This window comes from Cupressus sempervirens, chromosome 9 (genome assembly GCF_028749045.1).
Source record: "Cupressus sempervirens isolate cs-2001-9-10 chromosome 9, ASM2874904v1, whole genome shotgun sequence".
Lineage (NCBI taxonomy): Eukaryota > Viridiplantae > Streptophyta > Pinopsida > Cupressales > Cupressaceae > Cupressus > Cupressus sempervirens.
In genome coordinates this window covers 44011463-44026353 of record NC_143126.1, presented here as the reverse complement: position 1 = coordinate 44026353, position 14891 = coordinate 44011463, and the positions used below count along the sequence as shown (strand labels likewise).

The 14891-nt window shown below is 35.7% G+C and overlaps 1 pseudogene; it reads right to left on the bottom strand.

Annotated features, from left to right (window-relative positions):
* Positions 1-722: 722 nt before the first annotated feature.
* The window catches only part of LOC149537535 (adenosylhomocysteinase 2-like), a 45212-nt pseudogene continuing 31043 nt past the window's right edge, over positions 723-14891 (bottom strand).

Here is a 14891-nt window from a genome sequence, read left to right as displayed (position 1 = left end):
TTAGAGAAAGTCTCATAGGTGGCTTCGTTCTAACAAAGCATGGGCTATGTTTCTTACGCTATGGCCTTTTCCAGTGTGTGTTCTATGTTCTTTGTATGGGATTTTACCTCCACTTTAATACTGTGGGAGCTCCATTTTCTTATCCAGCCTAAGATTTTTGTTCATTCCTTTTAACAATGGCGGGAGGCTTGTTTCATAGCATCTCAGACTTCCTTGTCCCCTTCCAAACAGAGGTGGTTTTTCTTTTATGCTCTGCAAGTTCATGTGCCGCTTCTTATCTTATGTGACGTGTTTATCCTCTTTCCATTTGCGTGGGGCTGCTACTTGTCAGTGTGAATTCCTCTTTTCTATGTGTGTTGATTGTTGTTCAAACTGCCCTGCCTCATTAACGCAAGCTTCCTTCATTTTGGTTGGAGTGAACATCTTTTGTTTGTTGCGTGGACTCAATATGTTCTATCGCTTCTACATGGTGTGTGAAGGCTCTTCTTCTTAATGTCGTGGGTTGTTGTCTTTTTGTATTAGGTGGAATTTGTTTGCTTTGGCATATTTAAAACTCATAGCTTCCCTTTATTGTTTGGCAGTTCACTTCATGTTTCAGCTACTTAGGAACTCCTCAAGCGTGGATTGAGTCTTGCTGGCTCTTGTGGCGTGGGCAGTTTCCTTCCATTCTCCTTTATTTAACTAGCTCTTCACAAACAAGCCATGAGATAATCATGCTTATCTTAGTATCGGTAGTGGACAGACTTGTAAGGTCCCTCAACGAGAACATTAATGTAAGTAGCTTGATCGGTAAAAAGGTTTGTAAGTCTGGCACCCAACTTGGGAAAATGTAGTGCAATTACTTTCTCATCCAGATGCTTGGGCAACACGTATACCTTCTTCTCATACTTGCTTGTTTTCCTTTCATTCCAAAGCTTTAGTTGTGCAATTACCTAGTTTGTGAATGAGCAAGACATGAAAAAACTTGGGTGTCCAGTGGCACAACCCAAGTTCATGAGATGACCCTCTGCAAGGATAATGATACCGTTGTTTGTTTCAGGGAACACCCATTGGTTTGTATGAGGCTTGATTATTATCTTCTTAATGCCAGGGAAGGTTTCAAGACCATGCATGTCAATCTCATTGTCAAAATGACCAATGTTGCAAACAATGGCATTGTTCTTCATCTTCCTCATGTCATCCATCATAATAATATCCTTGTTTCCTATTTTTGTAACAAAGATATCTACAGTGCTCACCACATCTTCTAGAGTGAGAATAGGGATACCTTCCATTAGGGCTTGTAGAGCACAAATTGGGTCAATCTCTGTGACAATGACTCTAGATCTAGTAGCCATCATGGCTGCAACACAACCCTTGCCAACATCTCCATATCCACACACAACAACCTTGCCAGCAATCATCACATTAGTCTAATAGCGTTTAATCAGGCCCCGAAATGGGTCTGACTAAATTTTTTTTTTTTCAAACAACTGATACTCAAAATTAATCCATTGACCATCTGATGCTGATTAGAATCAAGTTCGACCACTGAAAACTACTTTTAAAACTCATTTTTCAATATTCAATCAACTGTCAAATATGTGCTAGGAGGTCCATTGACTGGCTTTGAAATCTAACCAAATCAATAATCATGCCTTGAAATTGAATACACTGAGTCTTTGCTCTACATTCTTGTACCCTGTCGAATCTCATCTTATGAAAAATTCCTAGTCAAAAGATATTCACCATCAAAGTTGCCTATTCAAAATTACCTGCAAGTAAACAAGTCAGAAAACAACAAACTGGGCTCAGAATTGGCTCGAAAAATTGGGCGAATGAGCACATGGGAAAATGAAAATTGGGGCACTCATTCTCTATCATGAGGAAATTATGGATCTATGATTTAGGCTCACGAAAAATAACTGGGCGCAAATGGCAATCAGTCAAAGTAGGCTACTTGGATTTTGCAAACTGGAAACACTGATAGAAAACATTTTTTGCGAATGAAATTGACCTAGAAAAGTGTGCAAATGGATTCATCATGAATTGAAAACTGACACACTTGGAGTAATTTTGGAAGACAACATAGGGGTACAATTCATTCGATCTTACCAATCATGGATCAGGAGATATGATGTCACGAACAGGGGTTCCAATCAATCTGCAAATGCTGAAACTAGTGAAAAGATAAAAATTGCGTTTGAAAATTGATCAAACAGATTCATCATAAGCTAAAACTTGAAACATAACAAGTTTCTAACGTCTACAATGCAACGCAAAAGGAATTTTCTCATTTTGGTCAACTGGTCAAAAGTTATAACTCATCAAACAGGGCTTCCCAGAATTATGTGCAAATTGCAAAAGCATGAAAACAGTAACTGACCAACTTTGAGGGATTCAAAACCTAGTCAAAAGGACTCAAAATGAATCGAAATATGAAAAATAGGTTTTAGGGTATGGATAATAGACACTCCCAAAGTGGAAAGTCATGATGTAATTCTGGGTGCAAGATATTAAGGCATAAATAGGGCTTCTTATCCCTATTTTACACGGTGTAAAATGCAAATTTGAAACTAGCTCAAAACAGGACTTCGCCAAACAGCTCAGAATGATGATTTATCTTCATAGAATAGGTGGACATGCTGAATGGAGGGTGTTAGAAACATTGAACACCATGTAGGCCTCATACTAATAGACGAGTACAATCTCATCAAAGGGGCATTTATGGGGCTTGATTTCTCAAAAAATTAAAATGGGACTAAAAATGAAGCATGTAATTTTTCATCCCAACACTAAGTTTAAGGCATCATTGTCCATTTGACATTTATTTTCTCTAACTCCATGGTTTAGGAAACTTCTGATTTAGAGTTACAGTTTGAAATGTCTTGGATTACATTTTTCAAGCATTTATCTCAGAGTTTAAAATAAAAAATTAAATAAACAAATACTTCAATCCATAGATGATACAACGTAATATACACTCTCCTACAGTTAATGAGCTGCCAATCTAATTATAATAGAATTTGGTACATTGGTGGTATAATAGTTTGAAACATCATAAGAAAAGCACTGGTGCAATGACAACTCAGAGTCATAAAATGGTTATGAGGTATATGAAAGCAACAGTTTAAATTCATATTATCTAACCTACTGAACTACTGAAGGATAACAATTTTATTCTAAGAAGAATGAATAATACAAAACTCCATTTCCAAATTTCCTTAACTCATAACAATATAATACCATCAAGTTTAAGGTAACATTGTTACAGTAACAAAAATATAGTTTCAATGTAGTCTCTCTTAAACAGTAAATCTAGACCCATATCAATCTTCCTAAACTTAGATCAGGGACCTAAAATAGGAATATGTTTTATAATTATACCTACAGTAAAGTGTAAGGGTGGGGTCTTCACAGGTAAAATTGATTTGAAGATAATAACATTAACGAACATTCAATTAATAGGCATGACATTTAAAGAATTAACATTTACCAGGTTAGCAACAATATGTTTTAACGCTACATCAATAGTGATGACAACACAACATCAAGAACAACATGAAATACCAAAACATTTTAGTAAGGGTATCACAAGACTTTTTAATAAGGTACAACCATGAAGTTTTAAATAGTATCAACAATTCATGTAAGGGTAATAGCAAGACACTGTAAACAATCACAACCTTCAGCTAAAACATATAACATTCATAGCATTTAGCATCAACAGTTCCAACATAATGTCTAAGGTAACAATATTAGCATTTAGGAGTCACAAAAATAATGTATAAGAGTAACAACATTAACACTCTATAGATATGGTTCCAGCATAACATTTCATGAGTATAGTATTAACACTCAACAAATATGGTTATAACACAGTTTAAAGACTGAGCATACCACATATCATGCTCTTAAGCAATTAGGGTTTCACAAGACATTTTAAACACTCTTTTTTTTCTTAACTTATTTCAAACAAGGTTATGGTTTTTCTAAAAGAAATCTCAGACCAGTCATATTTATTACTTCAATGTCTATTGGTACCAACACAACTAGGAGATAGAGCATACAATTTTACAGAACTATCACTCATTAAGAAATTTAATCTCCATTATAAGAAAAATGTAAATAGAGGAATGTAATACTAGAAGGAACTTGGAAATTTAGACCGGTAGCTATGTGTGTGCTTCCACTTGCCTCTACCTTGAGTGCTGTCCCTACTGTAACTGCTTCTTTTTCCTGTTGTGTGCTTCCTCTTACCTCCTCAACTTTTTGTTTTTTTTTCTTCAACCCTATTTAAAAATATCTCTTTCCCCTCAATAAGGCATGTAACTAACCTAACCACCACTCCCAACATTAAATAATGAAAATATCACATGTTTTTGCATGATGCCAACAAGAATAATATACTCCTATTTAATTTTTACCAATGTATTTTTAAAAAAGAACACCCCTTTTAAAAATTTATTCCAATATACATATAGTGTTAGAGTCATTAAGGAACAAATAATAAAACATGCTCTATAAGGTCCTATATACATTACCCAAGATTGGAGAATTTCTAATATATTCAAAATTAATAATTAAACAAAACTCATCCTTCAGTAAGTTATTATATTTCTTTTCTATTTACACATTAAATCAATTATTATTTCTAAATTCATTTCCAATATTTCAAAGTTAACATCAATAATGCAGCATAAAGATAAACAAACATATGTATCCTAAGTGACATGTGTGTGTTCATACAGTCATTTGACACATCCCCTTCTAGGAGGCTAGCCTTCTCTACCTCAACGATACTTCCATTGTAACAATCCCTACATCCACTCAAACACTCACAATTATAGCAAGGAGTTAGTAATGATCATTATTAGCAACTTAATTACATCATCATTAAGTATAACATTAACTGAATCAGAACTATAAGCATGACATCATGATTACATCAAATAACATCATCATCGAATGCATTTAACTTATACATATCCATCATGAATAAATCATTTCAATTTAGAAATCTAAAATGTTAACTTTCATTGATCTTTTATTTAATCTAATTCATTTGACCAGGTCAACATGGCCACATAAGCAAGAAAAGAAAAGGTTCTAGGGTGAGATGTGACATTATGTGTTTATCTTATTATAGGGAGTACCCCTTTAATGCAGGAGCATCCTAGGTGTAAGAGAAATCTTGCATCACCCAAAAATATTTATATTTTCATTCTTTTCTATTTTAATAAGGACTAGAAGACAGGGGGTTTTCTATTTCTAGGAACTTTCTATTTTTAGTAAGTTTGTCATAGGAGCTTGGAATGTTCTCATTTTCTACATGAAAGTTCATTTCAAAATTATAAGCCTACCATCAAAATCTCATTGCTCTAGCTTAAGTATCAAAGAAGTTATTGTGGGAATTTGGTGGAAAATTTAGGAGAAAAATCTTCAAGCTCACTGTTGGAGGCTTTAGAGTGCTTGGATGAGGTCCAAAAAATTGACAAAAGGGCACTTGTGCAATTTCAAGCTTGTAGATTACGAGTTGACATTTCTAAAAAGTGGTTATAGTAGCTAACCAGAGCAACAATTCGAGAGTTATGGCCTTCCAAAGTTGGGCTACCCAAAATTTCTAAAATAATTTGTTAAAGACGTATTTATCTAATTCTATATGTATTGTTAGGGTTTGTTAGCCTTAGGCATTAAGATTGAGCATCTAGAACCTCTAGGTGGAATAAAATTTCCTATTTAAGAAAGACCCAAACATTGTCTAGGACAACTCTGGGTGATAGTTCACAACATTATATTGTAGATTACTATAAAGAAGGCACTCATGTGGTTTAGCATATTATACTTGTGAATTTTTTAATTCTACATTTATGATGAAAATAAAAAGTCCATATTTTATTCGTGCATTTGTTGTTGTTTCTTTGTTTTTGTTATGTGTTTATGATATCAAATGGAGTACCCTTCATTAAGTGGTATAAGAGCTAGAGTTCTTGAGTGTGTGGATAGATCACCTACTATGAGGCAATTCACACCAAGACCATGGTTTGGGTTGAGTGTGTAGATAGATTACCAATTGTGAGGCAGTTTGCACTAGGATTTTAGTGGAAGTGTGAAAATGCCTCCATGAAGAGACTATGGTGAAAGGGCTATAGGTTTTACACCTAAGAGTTTTAGAGCCCTCCAAAGACAAATGAAAGCATTGGAAGAAAAAATACATAGAAGAATAAATCTTGTTGGAATGCTCAAAATCGGAAGAGTACTTCTGAGAGAGGGGGGGGGTGAATTAGAATTATCTCACTTTTAACCTTTCTAATGCTTTAAATCAAATGACTAAAAATGAGATGTATGCATGCACACATATTAAGTAAACATAAAATAAACACATGCACATAACACAAACAACACCAGATTTTGTAACCTAGAAACCCTCCAAGAATAAGAAGGTAAAACTAGGGTGGGGATGATACCCACAAAAATAACTACAACAATTATTGTTTGACCACTTTTGATGGTTTTACCTATGAAAGCCCTACCTTGTTAAATGCTTTACACTGTATCAATAGCGACCTTGTTAGAGGATTTACAAACACTTTACATGAAGTGTCACCTATAAAGGATTTAGTCACCTCTTCAAAGGATCTACAAAATAGCTATTAAGCTAACCTATCAACATAGGATTTTCATTATCTAATACAATGGCTAGAAAGTATTAGAAACCTTTGACCTAATTGCTTGCAATCTTAAATTTCCAATTTTAGGCACTTGATCTACTCCTTCTAGTCTTGATCCTTTGAGATCTGATATTTGATCATGTCCCTTGTCCCTTGTACTATTCTGATAAACTAGATATGTAATTGCTACTCTGTTCCTCTAAGTTTTTCAAACTTCACTTTGAATTTTACTATAGTTTACCCATACACTATTCTCTTCCACTCACATACAATGGGGGTTTTGTCCTCCTTTTAAAGATTGTGAAGACTTAGGGTTAGGTATGGATCTACGATTGATATTGAATCTTAAGTTCTCGCTTATTCCTTTCATTTTTCTTATTTCTTGTATGCCTTCTCCATTTTTCTAATTGGTTTCATGTTGATTGCATAGGAAATTCAAAAGATTCAATCTTATCCTTGTCTTCCTTTGAAATCCTTCTATGTCGACTCTAAAAATGGTTTACATCTGAGTTTGTGAGGGCACAAAATCATATGCTAATTCTATGGTACTCAACACATAGTGGACTACTAGTGCTTGACACATATACTCTCCTGGTTTTCTCGAAACCTATTACATTCTATCTTGCTTGACACATCTATAGTTCTATCTTACTCAACATGTAAAGCATCCTAGTTTGCTTGTCATTAACTATGACTTGACACCTATTTATCACTTGACACGTATATAATGCTTGGCACCTAAAGTCACTTAGCACCTATTGGAAATTTGGCTCAACACACACTGTGGCTTGACATACATAGTGTACTCGGCTTCAATGTAGAAAGTGGTTGTGTGTTGACACTCAAATGTCAAAACCATCTAAGCCCAACAATCTCCCCCTTTGACATGAGTGTCAAAAACAATTAACTGAACATTACTAATGTATCCTTATGAGTACCGTATCCAATCTATTCTGCATATGTTCAAAATTTCAAAATTTGTTCAAAATACCTTGTTACTCCCCTTGAGCTGATTGTGCCTTGACATCTTTGTCTTCTACCCTATTCCTATATTATGTACCTATGTTCTATATCTGATCTATTAGAGCTATAAAATTCCTACATTTTGTATCAAATATTATATGGAATAGAGCTATCTTTCATATGGTTGTCAAAATTTTGTATCTCCCCCTCACTTTGTCTTATTACTTATCTCCCCCTTTTGGCTATCTACAAACTTTCCTTCTTATTCTCAAAATAAATGAAAGAATATAATCAAAATTTATATGTCCCTTATATCTCCCCTAAAACATAAATCTCCCCCTTTTGACACTTATGTCAAAGGGTTCTAAGGAGTAATACCATACTTAGCCAAAAAATTACTATTTACCTCCATTATTGTTTTCAGAGCTGCATCCAAATTTTCCAAAGAAATGTCAAGGGACTTTTGCTGGATGGTAGTCTCTACAGCAAGGTGTACAAGTCTATCAAGTGTAGAAAGATTTGGATCTTTCTTTAAAATAGTTTTTGCATAGACTTGTTCCTTGTGGAGGACTTCCAAATGTGGGGTGATAGAGGATTGAATTTGCATTAATTTAGCCTTTATATTGGCTTCCTCTACTGTGAGTATAGCTAACTCCCTTTGAGTGTTAAGCAATTGTGTAGAATACTTCTCACTTTGAGCTAGATCCTTTGGCAATTGTATGCTAAAAATTTTCAAATTTCTTTCCAAGCTCATTATTCTTTGACTTGTTTCATGTGTGAAGTTGGAAAAATCACACAATTTTCTATACAATGAGAAAATGTTCTCTAGTACAACTTTGACCTTGTTTATTTTCTTGGCCAACTCAACCTGTTCAAGTGCTATACCACTTGATATCTTTTCATTTGATTTCCCTTGAAATTTTCTGTCTAACCATTCCATGAGTTTAGCATTAGTATCCTAGTTTTCATTGGTCACCTGGTCAACTATATCTGATAGTTCCTCTATTATTAGTTTTGCTTCATTTGGTGATTACAAGTTGAAGACATCCATAAAGATGTCCTTAATCTCATGTAATGCTTGGTTGTGTTTGAACTCTTTCCTGAGTATCTCTTGCCTCATCCTTCTATCTAATGAATTTTGCATTTCATTGATTTGTGCCATTGTGATGGTCTTGGAATCATAGGAGGGTATTATAATATCTTCATCTAATTTAGGGTCTCTATAGTGAAGTACCCTTGTTGTCTGGTTGAACTCGAGCTTGGAGTTGAAATTTGTAAAGGAATGGCTTTAGTGCTCAGCTTCTAAAGGGTCTTTGTTGGAGTTCCAGTCTTTGGTAGTTCTACCAATGTTCATATGGTAGCTTGCTCCTTTTCTTTTGACGTATCTTCCTTCTCATCAGATTTTCCTTCCTCTACACTTGGCTTCTATATTGTATTACCTACTCCTGGAGGTGGTGGAAGCATCAAAGTTTTAGTGCTAGTAGTTTTATAAGTGAAAGGTATTTACTTTGGTTTCACCTTTTCTCTTTGTGGTTTTGCTACTGCCTTCTATATTTCATCAACACTCATCAATATAGGGCTTGTGTATAACTATGCCTATAAGGTGGATTGGTGAAGGATCTTGGAGAGATCCTCTACAGTTAGGGGATTGATGTTTTGAGATGAATTGTTAGGAACATCCTTAATAGTTATTGTATCTATAGGTGTGATGGTTATATGAGGAGGGCTAGGAGGTGGCATTTGTGTGTCTTTCACACTCTGTTCCTCTTGCTACTTTTTCTATTCAGCTATTGCCATATCTTGTCCTTTTTGTGTTTCTTCCTCCTCACCTTTTTCTTTCTTATCTTCCTCCTTTTTCTTCTTTTATTCATATTATTTTGTTGTGGTTTCCTCTTGCTTCTCTCCCTCCACTTTCTTCTCTTCTACTTTCTTTTCCTCTATCTTTTCTTTGGCACTAGTCTCTACCTTATTTGTTTCTTCTTCCTCATTGTCAGTTATCTTATAAATTGTTTTCCACAATTGTGTGGATTTATTCACTACATCCTCAATCTTGTTTTGAAGGATGCTAAAGGCTCTATACTTAGGTGCAAATTTACCACCATGTTTCTTATTAGCCTTTTTTATTTTCCCTTTTTTCATGTTAGAATTTAATTGAGCTAGGGTAGATTTTTTGATCTCCCTATCCATTTTTAGACAATAATGCCATTTATTCTCAACTATCTCATATAGTTCCTTGGGCATGGTATTGTCAAATTCTAGAGGTGTGTTTTTGAATTCTGCCATCATGTCATACATAGATTCCTCTATTTTATTTTTCTTTTCTCTATTGAGCTTATTAAAATCAAGAGTCTTTAAATCATTTAAATCTACATTCCTAATATTTTCACAAAGTTTATCAATAGTAGACTTCGGAGGATGACTTACCACTCTAAATTGGCTGTGGTCCTCTGACTCTATTCTCTCTTCATCATCTATAACTATTTGTGCCACATACTTTCTTCTTTTTTTGGCTCTTCAATAGGCTATTCACTAGCCTTCTTCCTATCTTTTGATTGTTCCTTGGCATTTTGTGTGGATGCACTTGTAGTAGCCCTTGTTGCTGGAGCTGGCTTATCTTGAGTTGGCGTAGTGACCTTCTTGGGTTTGGGCTAAGCTGGAGGCTAAGTTGTAGCCTTTCTCTTCTTTTTCTCAGTAGGTGTAGGTACTTCCTTGGCTTCTTCTTCCTTGACACCTTCCTCCTTGTCTTCTCTAAAACCTTCGGTAAACTCTATTGGGTCTTGCCTTTGCTCTTCTTCTTCTTCACTTTCTCATTCTACTTCTTCTTCTTCTTCACCATCTACTTCTCCTTCAATGCTTGCTCCAAATTTTTTCTTTATCTTCTTTACTATTTTATCTTTCTTCTTGATAATAGAAGTTGTCTTTAAGTCTATCTCAACCTTTGATTTGACAACATCATATGTTCCAAAGTGAGGAGCCTTCTTGTCTATCTCTTCTACAAGTAATGTTGTGATTGTTGCTAAGGCTTCATCTATATCAAGCTCATATCCAAATGGCCTTAGCCATCTTACTCTTGGTATTGCTACTTGGATGTAGGTGTTGTCAATGTCAACCAAAAAGCATATGTCATTGATGTGTTTTTCAACTAGGGAAACTGGTATTCTAACTGTTTTCTTCATGGATTTCTTAAAATCTTCAAAGTAACTTGTCATTTGTGCCTCAAAATTGTCACCAATTTGATCAATGAACTCATTGATTTGTGTAATTGCAGTTTTGTTGGGGTTCCAATTTACCTTTCCTATAGAAGGAAACTCTTCCATAACATAAAAGAATATACACATAAGAACTAAACCAAATTTGCATTGAGAACCTTTTGATCTCCTTATTGCTCCTAGTTTTTCATTAATTTGTTGCAACATTAGCTCTAATAGATCATAGGTATGAGCTTTCTTTACCCATTTATAGGCTACATCCACAGCTATACATGGCACACTATTCAATCTGTTGGATTGGTAAAATTTGTGGGATATTATTCTCACAGAAAAATCTAGAAGAGGATCAGCAACAATATCAATAGTCATACCCCTCTTATTCCATTTGGCTCCAGTATTTCTTTCAATGATTTCTTTGGAATCACTATGAAGGGTCTTAGGCTGATCTAGGGTTGGGAAACTTGTTGTAAGAATTTTCTTAAGGGAAAAATTCATCCAGGAACTATGAACTCAAACATGAGCACACAATAGACCAAAGAGAAAGATTATGATCCGAATGACAATGTATTCAATATGCCATGATTAAGAGTACACTAGGAGTGCCTATATATAAAGGCCTCTCAGGAAGCACCTAGAATGTCTCTAGAAACAACCAGAAGATAAGACAACTAAGCACCTTATCCAACATTTTAGATGAGTAGATAAGAATGAAAAAGTGTCATATGTGTGTAGAAAATTCCTGTGTTGTAGAAAGCATGTGCTTAAAAGAGGTGTGGACCCCTATGATGTCATCATGACAACACACAAGAGTGCACAAACTCCAAAGTGTCTCACAAATAAAATAATGCAAAATAATTAAACAATACATAAACTTAAGTAAACTTAATTAAGTGTAATAAGTAAATACTTATTTACACCAAAACCCCCCCTTAAGTGAAAATTAGGGGAATGCCCTTAAGCTTACAAAACTAGGATGAATATGTAGAATGGGTACTGACTACTAAGCCATTTTAGGTACCCATGTACATAATGAAAATGCAATCTCTTAGAAAGCGAAGAAAGAGGGAAAACCTCATGGGAAAAGCCCTCCCCCAAAAAGAGTGATAAAAAGAGATGCATGTATGGATGGAGTAATCAAGACCCCCCCATTATGAAATACATCTAGTATATACATAAGAGAATGAGAGAAGGAAGAGAGACAGAACAGGCTCCCCCCCCAAAAAAAGAATGCCAATAAGTGAAAGCTACTCTGATGAAGAAGCTGGTCCAAGAATGCAGAAAGGTGTTCCTCCCCTTAGGAAGAAACAATGCCAAAGGTACACTCCTAAAGATGTATGGTGGCCCATAGACCTACTCAAGTATCCCTATACTAATGCTCAACTAGAGGTGGAAGATAAGATGTACCATGCTGTGTTGGACCTTTCAGTGTAGCAATATAAGCATGTGGACTGGACTGATGTGACCTCTCACTGCAAGTATTGATAGAACCCCACATGTCTGAACCTGTTGAAGCACTATCGCTGGTGTCACTATCAATTTCCACTATGTATGATGTGTGGAGAGGAATAGAGGATAAGTTGGGTGAACTCTCCTCAAAATGAACATCCTTCTCCACAAAGATCTCATGAGTCTCTAGATCCATAAGTCTATAAGCCTTCACATTGTCTTCATAATCAATGAAGATACAAGGCCTAGGTGCCGGTGCCTTGCAACTCCTAGAAGAAAGGTTTGCCCATGCTAGACTACCGAAGACTCTAAGGTGACTCACAATTGGTTTTCTATCGCACCATGCCTCAAAAGGAGTCTTTCCATCTAAGGTTGGATGAGGAGACCTGTTAAGTATGTGAGTAGCACTACTAATGGATTCAACTTTTAATGTAGGGTCAAGAGACTTGGCCTTAATCATGCAACTTTCCATGGTCTTGAGAGTCCTAATCCTCATAGCTGCAACATCTATCTTGTGCAGACTAAATGCTGGTGAGTTCTGAAGATCAATCCCCTTAATTCTGCAAAAGTTCTTAAGTCTTCTGTCAACATATTTTTTCTCATTGTCCACCCTTAGTACCTTGATGGCTTTCCTTGACTTGTGTTCAACATGAGTCTTGAAATATTGAAGCTTATGAACCAATTTATTCTAATGATGAAGGAAGAAGACCCAAGTGAATCTTGAAAATTCATCAACAAATGTGAGTATGTAGTAGCCTTGGCTGACTGAAGTCACTGCAAAGGGTCCTGCTAATACCATGTGAACTAGCTGAAGAACAACTAGAGCTCGAGAAGACTTCCCTTTATCATACTTCTCCTTGAGATTCATATCCAATGAGCAAGATGAACACTCTCTCTCAGAAAAGTTGATATTAGGTAGACCTTTGACCATGTGTTTTGAGAAAAGTTTCTGAAGAGAGCCGAAGTCAAGGTGACCAAACTGATCATGCCATAAGTTGATGTTTGAAGTAGAGTGAGTTAACAAGGCTTGAGAAGGACCCTTAGGCACAAAGTGGGAGAAGGAATAAAGCCTCTTGTCATCATTGACTTTCCACACCGCTACCAATGAATCATCTTTGAGACTTTGCATGCCATCACTGAATCTGGAAGAAACTCAAACTTATGACCATCTCCAGGGTGAGTTATTTGGTAAACTGATAGGAGATTGGAGCTAAGATTTGGAATGTAGAGAACATCCTTAAATTCCCCATTTTCATTTCCACATGTCCTTTCCCTTCAACTTCCATCTTAGTATCATCTCCCATGAAGATGTGTGGTACCTTTGATTGCTTCAATTAAGAAAAGTCTTCTTTTGAAGAACCCATGTGGTAAGAGGCACCTGAGTCAAGTATCTATTCCAAAGAAGAATTTGTGTTTGCCATAAGTGCTTGACCTTTACCTTTTGAAGAGGTTGGAGTAGAATCCTTGGAAGTACTTGGCACTTGAATCTTGTTCTTCTTGAGTAGATTTTCTAACTCATTGATTCTTTTTGTCTTGCAATGATGCTCATCATGATTTGGCTTTTTGTAGTATGCACAAAAAATTTTGTCCTTCTTTTCATTACTTCCCTTCTTGTTTAAATAATAATTGCCTTATTGAGAGGAGGATTGTTATGTCTCAAATGGTATTTTCTACTTCCACTACTTCTTGTTGCTGTTGCTTTCCCCCCCTTGACTTGATTTGTGATCATCACTAGCCACCAAGGCTTTGGTCTTAGATGACTTGAAAAGTCCAAAATCCACCAAGTGAGATTGTTCAACAATCAACATGTCTACAAATCCATAAAATTAAGGCTTCTAGTAAGAAAATACCATGGTCAACCTATGAGTATTAAAACTCAAAACAAAGTTGGTGTACTAAGAAGGTAGCCTCTTTAGGATATGATGAATCAACCTATCATCCTTCATGGGATTTCCATAATCTTTGAGAAGTGCCCTATACTCATTGACTTTAATGATGTAATACTAAATTCTATCATAATTCTTAGGATCCAAGAGAAGTAGATCATCCTCAATCTAAAATCCCTTTTCTTCATCCACCTTACCATACAACTATTCAAGTTTATCCCAAGCTTCTTTAGAGTTACTGGAGACTGGTTGTCAATGTGTACTGACATGTCATATCTGCTATAGCACTAGGTGACTGTGCACTGGTGACTTGCATGGAAAAATATGCCTGCATGTCAAAAAATAGATGTGGCTATCTATCCATGTGTTGTCGTAGGTTGTGGGGTCTATAGTTAAAGCACCATGTGGCAGCTTTACATAGGTCTGCGTGTCTTTCATTGCAAACTATCCACAAGCGGGATGTGGAAAATAGCATGCCAAGAAAAATTAAATCTGCACTGACGTTCACTGAGAAACCACAAAAATAGTGGCCAAAAAAGATTGTGTGCCACTAAGAAGTGTGCTATGGGCTATAGAGAATATGTTGTTCATTGGAATATGCTTGCCTACGACCAGTATTTTAATACGACTACTACAGAGTTGCTTACGATGCCGAATTTGGTGATCACGAGCATCAAAATTATAAAAACTACCAAGTTTTGAAGTTTGCCAGAGATTATGTGGTGATTTTGGGATTT